Consider the following 15,364-nt stretch of genomic DNA (forward strand, 5'->3'; position numbering starts at 1 on the left):
AATAACTGAATAGCTATTATTTTCCATTCCATCATTATTACATTTAAAGCAAGTGTTTACATATGCTTCTTATGTATTCTTCTTTATCTCCATAAATCTCATAGATGTGCATTATATTTGATACTCTTTTATAGCCTTAATATGTTTTAATGAAGCCTTATCCTCCATATTAGCCATACTTTCAATTTCTACTATTCCATATATAGCAAATACCTACCTTATTTCTTCTTCTTCTTCACTCATAGTTACTTGAGTATCCAATGCCTCTATTATAATAGCTTGAGCTATCATCTATCTCTTTTTCTTTATCACATTAATGAACAATTCATAAAAAACTTTTTTGGCTATACCAAAAGTTTCTTTTAGTATAAATTTAATTTTGGCATTCAAGTTCTTTTCTTCTAAAAAAAATATTTATGTCTATAGATGTCTTAATGTATCAAAGATAAAAATCCAATCAAAGAAAATAACTAAGTGAGAATTTTCTTAAAGAAGTAAGATAAAATGAAAGTAAAAAAATATATAAATTAAAAGAAAAATAGTATGGCTATTATCAAAAGACTAAAAAACTAAAGACTCTTCAATCTGGACTCAAGCAAAAAAGGAGCTGACAAGAATGAAGAAAGCTTCATTCTTGCTTCTATATATATTATCTACATAGAAACTACATGGCAATGTTCTATAGGACCTCTAACATGTGTTGACTTTGCAACCCACATATTTTAACTTTTAAGGCTAATTTTCTTTGTCTGCACCACATAATTAACTTGTTCCACAAGCTACTTATATGTGTGATATTTGACTAACTTATTGACTAAGTTTTTAACCTAAAAATCAAATATAAACATATATAAAATCAAAACCATGTCTATGAAGTTTTTAGAATGTTTTTTTAAAAGATATTATAAAATTATTCTATTTTTAGCTATATTTAAGTAATTCTATTTAATTATATAAATAATTATTAAAATAAGTATGTATGTCTGTGATAGTATTTCCATGACATTAATTCCCTTTTTAGAAATGAATTCTATAAGGCACGATCATCATTTTTTGAGAAAATCTAAGATACAACAAATTATATTTGTGACATATTATGATCTTTGTTCTCTTCAAAGATGATTGATAGGTCTTCTCAGTTATTGTTAATGCCCTATATCAAGGTAGGAAGACCACCTTATTATTTGATCTTTGTTAAGGTGTAACAAGGTATAAATAAGATATTTGTATAAGGATAGATAGTTAAAACTATCAAAGTTTTTAGAATTAGGATTAGATTAGTAGACTATGTAGAATCCACCATAGAATATTTTAAAAAGAATTTAGGATCACTATCTAGGTGGGATTGTAATTATTATTTTATTTATTCTTAAAATACCTTTTTAGAATAAATCTATAAAGGTAAGTTCAAACATGGAAAAAGACTATCTCCATAAGTTTACACATTAGAATCAAACAATTAACTATCTTTTGATCCACTAAAAATATCCAAGAATACTACAATACCTTCCATATTCTATCAATTCTTCTTCTAATAAATAAAATATTACAATTGATAATTCCATCTTATGCATTCACTATCTCTTCTCCTCTCTAAACTTATAACAACAATATATAATATTTCAATATCTTAAAAGACTACATAAAATATTCCATAATCCAATCATTAAAATTCTCCAAAATTAATTGTCATTCACATTAATCTACTTTATGCAATTCCAGACTCCGGAGACTTTTTTTTATGGAACACTCTCAACTCTCAATAATCAATATATTATATTTCTCCCATTCATATCCATACTTCACAAACATCTTCAATTCTTGACTTTCTAATTTTTTACTTATAATTTAGCATACAATAAATTTAATTTGTGATTTGGTATCATATAAATCAAATCTTTCTTTCATTACAAAATTTCACTTCACATCATTCAAAATCTATCCATTATTATTTTTCTATAAATAAAATAAAAATAAGAGGTAGCACTAAGCTTACCTCCACTAATGACTATTATAGTTTGGTCATTTCTACTTCTTCTTCAATCAATTTATACTTATCCTAAAATAGAGATTTCAACCAATATTTCTTACTTAATCACTTTTTTCAACTAAATCATCTATCCAACTATTTGAATTAAATTGGATGATTAATGAATTTTATCAATATCTAATCAATGTCCTACAAAAATTAATTATTATCCATTCTACATAGCCTTGCTTCTAACTGTATAGTATCTTTGCAAATATAAAATTGGTAAAAAAAAAAAAAAAAAAAAAAAAAAAAAACCCTACTTCAAAGAATCCTTACAAAGTTTTTATCCCTTTGCCTCACTACATTGATCAATTCCAACATTCTCCGTAGGTAGTTCTATTGATTCTAGTTTTAATGATAAGTCCTCATTATCCCTTAATACTTCCATTGGCTCTCTCCTCAATTGAACTGATAAGTCCTCATTATACGCTCTAAATTCACAAATTTGAGCCTCTAATTGCAGAATTGTGACATCTTTTGCTTTCAAACAATGCTATTGTTGCCTCATCTTGTCTTCTAATTCATCAATTATTGAAAAATATAAGGAAAATATCTATGATCAACTAATACTGGCTAAATCACCATCCAATTTTGTTACTACAGCTTTCAAGGTTCCAATTGCTGCCTATAATTTTTCTGTTTCAATTCTATATTAGTCACTCAATTTTTTTTTTTTTTTTTTTTTTTTTTCTTATTCCAATAATGCTGCATATTTTTGTTTTACTTTCAACTAAAATGTAACCTCCTTCCATTCCAAACCGTATGTCCTACAATTCTATAATAGTTCTTACCTTTGGCCTTCCAAAAGATGTTGACTGTGTTCTTTTTCTTTTGTCCAAGCTTCCTGTTTCCTCCCAAATTTATATTCCAACAGCAACTCGGATTTGGCATTTTCTTAGATAATTTAATCTTATTCCTTAATTCGGCAACTTTATTCTAATATTTCTTTTTTTCTTACCTCCAATTGCTGCTTTAGATTTTCTTTTCTATCCAATTTACTCACCATGAGCTGTAATTAAGAAATTTTAGCCAATATAACTTCCTTGAGATTCACTCCTTCTGATATTTTACCTTATGAAAATGCTAATTGATTGATGTCCATCAAAAGTGGAACTTTAGTCTCTACCTCAATCACGAAACAAATTAGAATCTGCTATTATATGGCATGATTTGCTATCTGGAAATACACTAGGAATCTAGCTGTAGAAAGCTTAGCTTAAACCTTTATATAAATCTTGTCTTAGCTTCCAAAACTCCTTTATTTTGCATAAAATTCAAAATATAACAAAATCCCTTTAAAACATATTTTTTAAGCGAAGGATTTTTTCTTTTCAAACTTTAGAAATTCATAACTCTTGATCTAACCGTTCAGTTTGTCTCAAATTTATAAAGTAGGTAGAATTCATCCTTAAATTTTATCACAAAAAAAACCAACTACAAATTTACTCTCAATCTTTTGGCATCTAAGAAACCCTAGTAGATGCTCTAAACCCTAATTTACAAGCATCCATGCACTATTTTCTTAATATCTCAAGAATCCAATATTCAAATGTCATCAAACTTATGCAAAAAGTTTAATAATATGAATATACACATTGCTTGAAATTTTGAGCCAAAACCTTTTCAAATTGCTCAAGATATAGCTCAAGACACAACCACTAGTAAATCGGGTGACTTACTACCTTTAGATTGCATGTGCTGACTTCAAAATCCAATAACTCCTTTACTTTATATTGGAATCCAACAAGTAGTAAAAAATGTAGCCACAAAAGTGCTCTATTTAGTTGCAGTCATTGATCCTCAATTGCTATCCGTACGCGTGTGTTATACCAAAAAGAGTGACAGTAGCTCCCAAATCAACATCTTAACTTTGAGCGCTTGTATCTCCTTCATATAAACTCCAAACCATACAAAATTTGCACCAAAACCATAGCCAAAAACCTAAACTTGCTGAACCTAGCCTTCAAAGCTCGAATGGCTCCGAAAAACTAACCCTAATCTCTAATATGGCCTCGGGCAGCCTCTTCAAAGCCTATTGGTCATGATTTTTGACCAATAGGAATGGAGATTTTCATCATCCATCTCCATTCATTTATATTGGTACCCTAATTACTCCCTTTGCTACCAAAACCCTTCTTCAATCCTTTTTCTTATAAGATTTACATAATTTATACTCTAAACACCAAATAAAAGAACCAAAATAAGTTTTCAAATGTCACCAATGTCTAACAAAGGTGACTCTAAATATTTAGAAGTTACTATCAACCAAAACCAATCTTAAAAGCCACTATCAAAAGGAAATTAAAGTTATAAAAATTCTATAGTAATCTTTTTAAACCTCTTCTTAAGGTAATAATCAAATTATATTCTACAATCAACTAAAATCTACTAACATGGCTCTCACCATGTTACTTAATAAATTATATATTAAGTACATAATTACATTATTTTCATATAATAGCCAAATCACAACACGACACCGTCCTAGTGTAATTATTGGTATAGCCTGCAGTTCCAACTAGTTACTTGATTCTTGAATTTTGTGCACTACTACCATTGAACTAGCTATTAGTGCTATTAAATTTCAAATACATCGTTAAAGCATTGGAGAGGGTATATTTTTTTCCTTTATTAGTGATGTTTGACTCAACATGCATGTAATTGTAGAGTGCACATAATTGGAGTAAAGTAAAGATGCAAATTTTTGAGTCTTCTACTTAGCTTCCATCTTTGCATGGATTCTAATTGCTACAAAAGCTGCCCTATTAAACACTATATCTTCAGGCGTTTCTATTACAACAAACAATAACTATTTGGATATATACGTGGTGTATCGATTCAAGCTTAACCGCTTTTGAACAAAACGCATCTACTCCATAAGCTCTGATGTAAGTACCTTTGCCCTTTGCCAACCTTCACTCTTATCAAATGATGACATTCCATCTTTGAAATAGCTTCTTAATCTAAAATCACTAGATACTTCAACATCCACCATAAGCTCACCAATTAGGAAGTGCAATACTTTTTGTAAGGTAGTCTCATTGATCCCAATAATACTTTCTTTGACAAAACTTGAACCATCTTTTGGATCATAATTTGCTATATACTCCTCTACCAATTCCACATCAATTGGCAATAAGTTATCTGACCCTTGCAAAAATTGATATAATTGTATATTTCTAAAATCTCTTTACTTTTTTAAAGACCAAGAGATTTTTAACTTCATTGGTTCTATATTTGTAAGAACTATTAGGAACGGTGTCGGGATAGAGAGAGTTTGCATCAAGAGAGCGTTGGGCTTCTGGTTGCCATTAAATGCTCAATCAAGTCTAAGATATAAAAGTATCAAGTTTATATATGTAATATATTCCCTTTTAGGGCAATTACATTAAAACATAAGCTAAGTACCAAGAAAACACCCAAATGTATGATAAAGAACCTTATATATCCTTATGAAAAATATTTTTCAAACTTCAACAGCTCATATCTCACGATTGGACCGTCCAAACAACCTAAAATTTTACATAAAGTACTAATATACTTTCAAAAAATTCTACAAAAAAAATTAATTACAAATTTGTTACGGATCTTGAGATATCACCAAAATCCTAACAATAGCTTTAAACCCTAGCTTACATACATTCATGTACTAATTTCTTCATATCTCACAAAATAAGTACTTAAATACCATGAAACTTTGATCTATAGCTTTTTAACTTAATAACTCACTTTTATAGAAATTTTGAGCCAAAAAGTTATCTAAGAACTTAAGATATGGCTCCAACCATTACTATCAACAAAATGATTCAATTACTGCCTTTGAATTACATGTGCTATCTTCAATGCCTTATAACTCCTTCATTTAGATTTAGAATTCATCAAATAGTATATGTAAAGTATAGCAAAGAAATTTTCTTCTCCAACTTCAGTTGCTAATCTTTCATTGCTCTCCATACGCATATGTTATGCTTCAAAGAGTGACCATAGGTAAAAATTTGACACCTTAACTTTGAACACCTATATCTCCTTCATAAGAACTTGAAATCACACAAATTCTTCACCCAAATTATATCCAAAATCCTAAACTTGCTGATCCTAGCCTTCAAAGCTCGATTGACTTCGAAAGAGAAATCATAATTCCTAATAAGGTCTCGGGCAGCCTCCTTGAAGCCCATTGGGTATAGCCTTCGACCAATAGGAATGAAGTTTTCCATTCCTTGCCTTCATCCAACTATGCCTTGCTTTCATCTCTTCCAATAAGCCTCCTATTAGTTAAGATTTTCTTCTTTAGGCTCCAACCTTCTCTTAAGCTTTATACTAAATATCTAAATCCTATATAATATAAATACTATAATCAAAATAGATAAATTTCCAAATAAATTTCTTTATATCAATTCTCTTTAAATTTATTTACTAACCACTCTAATCTACATTAAGAATTACAAACATATTATATGTTTTAATTAATTTTTACATACCATAAGCAATTATAGTATGACAACGGTGACTCTAAATTTTTCTTAGCTCTTATATTTTGGCAACTTTCTTCTCTGTCCATAGCTCTCTTCATTCTTTTCATTGACACTATGGAATACTTGCTTCTCACTCCTTACTTGTACTAACACTACTTTCTTGCTTATTGAAGTAAATTCTTTATTCTAATAATCATACTCTAGATAATAATGTTCAAAATGCTGAAAAAAACTTCTACTAAGTGCCTCACTTCTAATCTTTTATTTGGAATCTAAATCAAAAATCTCTAATCTAGTTTATCCAAACCTTAGTTTTGATTTTCTTAACTAATTAGTATTAGGATCTAAAGAATAGATATTAATTCGTTTCTGAAAGATATTAGTAAAATATATTAATAGTCCATATGATAGAAAATTTAGGAGGACGGTGTTGTCTTATGTGCTTTCCTGCTCGAGAACGTGCTGGGCGTCTGGCTGTAGAAGGTAGTATGGAGATTCGCTAATATTTAAGCAGTCTATCGGTTTTTGATTGTTGGAATATAAACAACTGCAAGAATATATCGTAAATCTATACGGATGTCCTTCGACTGTTCACTGAAGTCCTTTTTGTCCCAGCCGGTAGGTCTCTAGATGTTACAAAGAACCCCGAATAACCCAAACTGCTAATCTTTGATACCGCTTTATACTCACGATCTTGTATCCACTGACTGTCTCGTTAGATTAACCCAATAAATTTCATTCACTCCGCATATTCAATCGTATAGACACCCTTTTAATTCTTCATCACAGACGTAACTCAATTTCACAAAGCAGTCAAGAGTAATCATATCTACTTCATTAAAATCCCGATTCACCAATACAACACTGACTTCAGCAACGATTGCCTCAGTCTTCCCAAAACCCTATGAAGAAAAAAAAACCTCAATTCTCTATCTTTTTTCTCCTCTCCAAAGCATGAAGCTAGCTCTCTGAACCTTCTCAAAAAAACTTCTTCTCTCTCCTTCATTTCGTAACCTATCCTCCCCTTTAATCCTAATTCTTCCCTCTCTCAAACTCTAGCCTCTGAATTTCTTCAATCTTCCATTTTAGATCCGGAATTGGCTCCCGCCGTCAAAGCTTTCTCCTCTGTTTTTACCTTTAAGAGATCCTTTTACCGAAAGGACGTTCTCAGAACGGCATAAAGGACGAAACAGCCTGAAACGGAATCGGAGCCCTATAATCGGGACCACATTGAGTCGCCCGACCAATTCATGTCTCATATTGGCTAAGAGGCCCGTAGTAAGACCTGGATGTTCTCGTAATTGGACCGCATTAGGTTGCCCGACCAAGTCAGATCTCATATTGGATAAGAGTCTCTTAATAGGATCTGGATTGGATGTCTTGAAATTGAATCCAATTGGCTCTTCGAACCAGGCTCACCCGTCATTGAATTGGTCCTTTCCCTTCCTACTGACTCCCGTTATTGGAATCGAATGGAGCATTTCAGTATGCCTTGGCTGACTGTAACGGGCTGACTGAACCTAGCCTCTCAGTATTTGCACTAGAATTGGTCGTTGCTCCCAATATTCGAGGTAATTGAACATTAATAAAAGTCCTCTTTCTTTATATTTTCACAGTATACTCATGTTACAACATGACAACGGATGAGTGATTTAGTTATTAAAAGCGGTTAATTATAAAATTATGATTAGAATTTGGAGAATCAAGGGAAAGTATATAGGAGTTGTAGAAGTTAATTAAGGTGCCATCACTGTGATAGTTGTGAGCCGAGGTAAGCTTGGTACTACCTCTTTTCTTTTGTTTGTTATTTTCTTTGAATAAGAAGATTGAGAGTTTTTGAATATTATGAAGTAAATTATGGAATTGAAATGTGATTGGTATTATTTGAAAAGAAGAAAGATTGAATGCTGAAATCTGATTATAGTTCAGCAGAGAGAATGAGTCTATGTTTGTGTGAAACACCATAATGTGAATGGCAATTTTGTGTGAAGAATTCTAGTGATTGGAATGAGGGTAATTGTGTGTTGAAAGCTGTGAAGGTGTAGTATTACAGTTGGAGATTATAAAAGTGAATATATTGGTGAAAATAGGAGTTATTGGTATGACTGAATTACTATAAGGAAGAGACCGATAAGATGAAGGAGGAGATTATAGTTTCTTTGTATATTCAGATATTGGAAATAGAGATGATACATTCAGGAGGTAATTGATTGTGTGACCCTAACAAGAATGCTTAAGCAACTAGTCATTCTCTGTGTTCAAATCTCCCTATACGAGTTTATTCCCATTAGATTAATTTGGAATAAGTAAAATGAGCAATCACATTTTGGTGCCACTATCGTGGAGTGATAATAGCTTTGAGTATTAAGAATTAATTACCAAACGTGTGAGAAAATTAGCAATAGAAGACAATTTCAGTAGTATTTGAAGCAAGATTATGGTTAATAAGAACAAGAGCATTGCATCAAGGAAAATAAATCAGTTGAGAGAAAGACAAAGAAGAGTGCAAAGAAGAAACCTACTCAGAGAGGAGTAAGAACGTTGTCGTATTACGTGCTTTCCTGCTCGAGAACGCGTCGGGCGTCTGGCTGTAGAAGATAGTATGGAGATTCGCCGATAGTCAAGCAGTCTATCAGTTTTTGACTGCTGGAATATAAACGACTACAACAATGTACTATAAATCTATACGGATGCTCTTCGACTGCTTGTCGAAGTCTTTTTTTTTTGCCCCAACCGATAGGTCTCTAGATGTTACAGAGAACCCTGAACAACCCAAACTGTTAATCTTCAATACCCCTTTGTACTTACGATCTTGTATCCACTGACTGTCTTGTTAGATTAACCCAATAAATTTCATTCACTCCGCATACTCAATCCTATAGACACCCCTTTAATCCTTCAATCACAGACATAACTCGATTTTATAAAACAGTCAAGAGTATTCAAACCCACTTCATTTAAAAATCTCGATTCACCATTACAACACTGACTTCAGCAGCGATTGCCTCAGTCTTCCCAAAACTCTATGAAGAAGAAAAATCCAAATTCTATGTCTTTCCTTCCCCGACCCGAAGCATGAAGCTCCTCTCTCTAATTCCCTTGATCTTCAAAAACCTCCAATGAAAATCGAACTGGTAACCTTGCAGAAGCTTGAAAACTAGCTTCCCCCCCCCGATTCCCCAAAAAAAAAAACCTCCCTCTCTCAAAACTATATCCCTCCTAACCTTATCCTCTGAATTTCTTCAATCTTCCGTCTTAGATCCGGAATTGGCTCCCACCTCAAGCTTGGATCCAAAATTGGCTCTCGCCGTCAAGCTTTCTCCTCCGTTTTTACCTTTAAGAAATCCATTTACCAAAAACAACGTTTCCTGAAACGGCACAGAGAACAGGACAGCTTGAAACAGAATCGAACCCCGTAATCGGGACCACATTGAGTCGCCCGACCAATTCAGGTCCTATATTGGGAAAGATGCCCATAGTAACCTGGATGTTCCCGTAATTGGGTCAAATTGGTCCTCGCGTCAGATTGGCTAAGACCCGTAGTAAGACCTGGATTTCCCGTAATTAGACTGCATTGGATTGACCGGCCAATTCAGGTCTCATATTGGATAAGAGGACCCGGATTGGATTATCGAAATTGGATCCAATTGGCTCCTCGAACCCGACGTGTAAATTGGTCCTTCTCTTCCTGCTGACTCCCGTTATTGGAATCGAACGGAGCATTTCAGTATGCCCCGGCTGACTGTAACGGAGTGACTGAACCTGACCACTCAGTATTTGTACTGGAGTTGGTCGATGCTCCCAATATTCGAGGTAACTGAATATTAATAAAATTCCCCTTTCTTTTTATTTTCACTGTATACTCGTATTACAACACAACAACGTAATCTTAAAAGGAAGCATCAATAGAATTGGATTAAACCATGGTTGCAAGCTTGTCGGTGCATCCGAACATATCAAGAACCGGACAGACTGTTAATTTTGCAATCGTATGTACCGTTAGAAAAATTACCAAGAACACTCGAGGGAAATTTTGTTAACATTCTAGTGGAAATCTTGAGGCCATTAGCTGAAAGAGAAGGAGGCGTAGAAGAATTTGGTATTCTATTGGGTATTTTTCCAATAGGAGGTACCGCTGAAATGAGCAATAGGGGCTCTTCAAATTGGCACAAATTAGTCGCTAATAAAGATAACTATATTATATTTTAAAATCCAATATTTTCACCTATAATTTAATTAATAAAACTATTTGCAGAAAATAACAGTAAATCAACGAGCACTGAAAGCTCAAAAATTAGAATAAAGAAAAGCAGAGATTATTTTAAAACAGAGTTTAGCGGAACAAGAAATTCAATGGTGTCAGGAGGACCAACCGTTCCGATTGCAGTAGGCGATCATATGACTAGTGTCGTGCCACTACCTATTTTTCGGAGATTTTCAGGTGTGGATCCCAATCAATATTTGTCTCAGTTTCTTACAGCATGTATAGCTAATAATGGTAGAACTGAAGATATTTGGTTACGATGGCTGTCAGCAACCTTAAAAGACACAACATTTGAATAGTACAACTGCCAATCAATAGGTCAATTTTTGAATTGGGAAGCATTAAAGAATACATTTTTATCTCATTTTTGGCCAATTGGTTTTTGAGGACCGCCTTTGAGAGAGGTTAATGAACAGCAAAATGATCCTAAAGGAGGTGGTGGAATCATACTATGGCCGAGTGGCTGATATACTCAATAAGTGGCCAAATCACTAAATATCGGAGGCATTTATCTTATCCATATTAATCAATGGTTTGCATCCACCAGAGCTAAAAATGTTTGTAAAGGAAGCTCAATCCGTTACGATGGTTGCATCCCTTAATAGAGCCAAGGTTTGGGAGGAATGCCATTATGATCAGTTTTTAATTGTGGGAGCCACGATGATTCCAATTCAAGGTAGATATCAAAATTTGACTTGGAATGAATTAGTGGATAGTTATCTACGGATGTTAGAAACAAGTGCCAATTCCAATACCAATATTTAGGGGCCAGTTAATGTCATCCCATTGCAAGCTATACCACCAAATGTGACAACATCATATACTCCATATTTTTCGTATCAACAACAAGCGTTAACTACGGCAGAGATACCAATAATGCCAGCCCTAAAAGATTCCAATGAAATCTTGTTATTGAATTTGACGAAGAAAATGGAGGAAATGGCCGTCAATATGGCCAAAGATAAGGAGAAGAGATAAAAGCCTACCAATACTAAGACCAAATGTATGGTGCAGTAATTGTAAGGGCCACGATCATTCTGTAACAGAATGCCCCTCACTCTCACAAATAATGGATGAATGTACATTTTGTGGAGGAAAGCACCTAACAGCAAATTGTTGGAATTGACAAAGACAACAATAATAATTTAGTAATCAGACCATGATTCCACCAACCCAATGGGACGTCAATCAAGTGTAAATGGGAAATACATTTGGATCGAATAGAAATTGATTTAATCGACAAAATCGAGCATTCAATAACTTTCAAAGTTCTAATTTTAATCAGGGATCTGCATCGAACATCAAGAACTATGGTAAGGAGTAGTAGAGGTATCAGCAATATGCTCCACCGACGTCATCAAACCAAGTTCTTTTAGTACCAACCGGACAATCAAGATCATTTTCTAACTCTATATGGAGCAAGCCTACTAGGAATATACCAGTGGAGACACCCAATATGCCTAATGGGGGTGCAAAAAGACCACTTTGTTGTTTTCATTACAAACAGATTGGTCATTATGTCAATGAATGTTTCAATCCCAGAGCCAGTGATGATTATAAGCTAGTTTGTGGGAATTACAAGCAATCGGGGCATACGTATCAGTAATGTAATCCTTCGTTCAATGTCAATAATTGGGATCAACAAATCCAAAGCCAAGGAAAAATTGAAGAGATAAATCGAGGTCCTCAAGATTCTCTAGTAAATCGGGTGGAATGTATCCAAGCCGTTCTTACCCGGAGTCAGCAAAAGAAAAAATGACCAATTTAACATTTGAGTGATCTCGTTGTGAAAGACCTATTTGACCCAATTAGGGGACCATCCAATCCAGGTCCTGTTACGGGCTTCATACCCAGTATGAGACCTGACTTAGTGGCACAATCCAATGAGGTCCCAATTACGGAGGCTTCAATTCCGTTCTAAGCAGTTTCAATCTCTACGTAGTTTCGAGAAACGTCCTATCTATTGAAAGATTCCCTCGAGGGTAGAAATTCCAAAAAAACCCCGACTGCTGTTCTAATTCCGAGTCCAGGGTAGAAAAATATCTTACCTCACGGAGTTAAACTCAAATCAATGAAAAGAAAGAGGACATTGGAAATTATCCTAAATATGGATTCCTATGATATTTTGAAGGATCTGGACACTATTCGGCCTTCTATTTCTATGAAGCAACTTCTAGCGGTTGCACTAGAGTACCGTTCTACATTGAATTCATTGTTAACATGGCATAGGCACCGTAATAAAGAAGTTTGTGAAGTCAGTTTGAACCCTGACCCAGGTGCACCAACCATCAATATTTCGATTGACGGTATTATGATCTCGGGAGTTTAGGTGGATGGTGGTTCCAGCATCAATTTAATGAACATTGATACAATGGATGCTTTAGATTTGGAACACTTACTACCCATGATATTGGTATTATGGATGGCAGATCATAGCCTGATTAAACCAATGGGTATCTTATGGAGTGTTCAAACTATGATTGTCGGTATTGTATATGAAATCGACTATATTGTCTTTTGGTTACAACGTTCGACTTTATCGTATTCAATTTTATTGGGACGACCCTGGCTTTATCAAACAAAGGCCAAGAATGATTGGAATTGAGGTACTTTGACAATTGGCAAGGGCGGAGATAAAATGGCGTTACAAATGTACCTAGTACAGTATCACGGAGAGTCTCAATTGCTAATATCTGAATTAACTTCGAAGGTATTAAGGAACAAGAGTTGACCTATTGAACCGAATTTTTCTTACATCATAAATCTACTTTTTCTTGGACTTATGATGATTTAAAAGGTATTCCCGCTAAAGTCTGTAAGCATTGTATCATTTTAGAGGAGAACGCTAAACCGGTACGGCAGAGGCAACATCACCTTAATCCTAAATATTCCCTCATGGTGAAGGAGGAATTGAACAAGCTTCTTGCGGTTGGTTTTATTTACCCGGGACCAAATAGTGAGTGGATTTTTTCAATTGTGATGGTGCCGAAAAAGAATGAGAAAATTCAAATTTGTCATGATTTCCGAAAATTTAATGCGGCCACCAAGAAAGATTACTTTCCATTGTCCTTCATGGATAGTATATTGGATGATGTAGTAGGTCATGAATGTTATTCATTCCTAGATGGATTTTTTGGATATAATCAGGTTCAAATTGCAACGGAAGGCCAGCTCAAGACGACCTTTACTACGGATTAGGGCACATTCGCTTATTGCATGATGCCTTTTGGATTATATAATGTCCCAGCCAAGTTTTAGAGAGTGATGACTCAGGCCTTCCAAGACTATCTCTGGCTATTTATGGAGATCTTTTTAGATGACTTCTGTACATTCAGTACAAAACAAGATCATCTTAATTGTCTTGGCAAATGCTTAGCTCAGTGCGCTAAGTTTGGGATATCGTTGAACTTGGATAAGTGTCAATTTGGTGTTCCATCAAAAAAATTATTGGGACATATTGTCTCTAGCCATGGTATCACTATGGATCCAGACAAAGTGACACATATAATGAACTTGCCTAGATCAAAGACGGTCTTCGGTGTTCGAGGGTTCGTCAGCCATGTCAGTTATTATCAACAATTTATTCAATCGTTTGCAGTTATCTGTCAACCTTTAATGAACTTACTAAAGAAATCTCTGTTAGATGGGACTAGTTCCATCTGGACCATAGAGTGTACCGTGGCCTTTGAAGCATTGAAGTCAAAATTGGTCTCTGCACCAATATTGGTGGCCCCTCGTTGGACCGAGCCCTTTTATGTGTATGTTGATGCATTCAATGTGGCTATTGGATTGGTGCTAAGTCAGAAGGATGACTAGGATCTGGATCATCCTATCTATTATGCTAATTGGCAATTGGTGGTTGTCAAACGTAATTACACTACTACTGAATGAGAAGCGTTGGATATGATATACTCGGTTCAAAAATTTTGATACTATTTGCTTAGATATCCATTTGTCTTTTATATGGATCATGATGCCTTCAAATACATGATTAGTAAGCCTCAATTGAGTTGATGCATTGCTTGATGGATGTTATTACTTCAAGTATTTAATTTTACTATCAATGTACAACCAAGAAAGAAACATGCCAATGTGGATCACTTGTCTTGATTGTCCAATATCTTGGGTAATGAGCCTATTAATGATGCACTTTCTGATGCGGAGTTATTTGCCATCGAAGTGATTACAATCGACTATAGTAAATTGATTCAATATCTGACATTTTAGACATTCCCACCTACATATAGTGAGAAATTCAAGAAACGACTGATTTTAAAAAGTGCACCATATACGATGATGGGAGATGCCTTGTATAAGCAAGGTCAGGATGGAATTCTATGCCATTGCATCTTTCCTAGTGAAGTACAATCAATACTAGAGGGATGTCATTTGGATAGTTGTGGTGGATATTTCGCGGGAGACAGTACTGCTTGCAAGGCTTTAATGGCCAAATATTGGTGGCCCACAATGTTTTCTGATGTGTACCAATTTGTTCGTCGTTGTGATCCCTATCAACGAATTGATTGACCCACGGGTACTTCAGCGATGTTATTAGTACCAATCTTGGCATAGGCACCATTTGAGAAATGAGGAATT

This window comes from Physcomitrium patens, chromosome 25 (genome assembly GCF_059467195.1).
Source record: "Physcomitrium patens ecotype Gransden chromosome 25, ASM5946719v1, whole genome shotgun sequence".
Lineage (NCBI taxonomy): Eukaryota > Viridiplantae > Streptophyta > Bryopsida > Funariales > Funariaceae > Physcomitrium > Physcomitrium patens.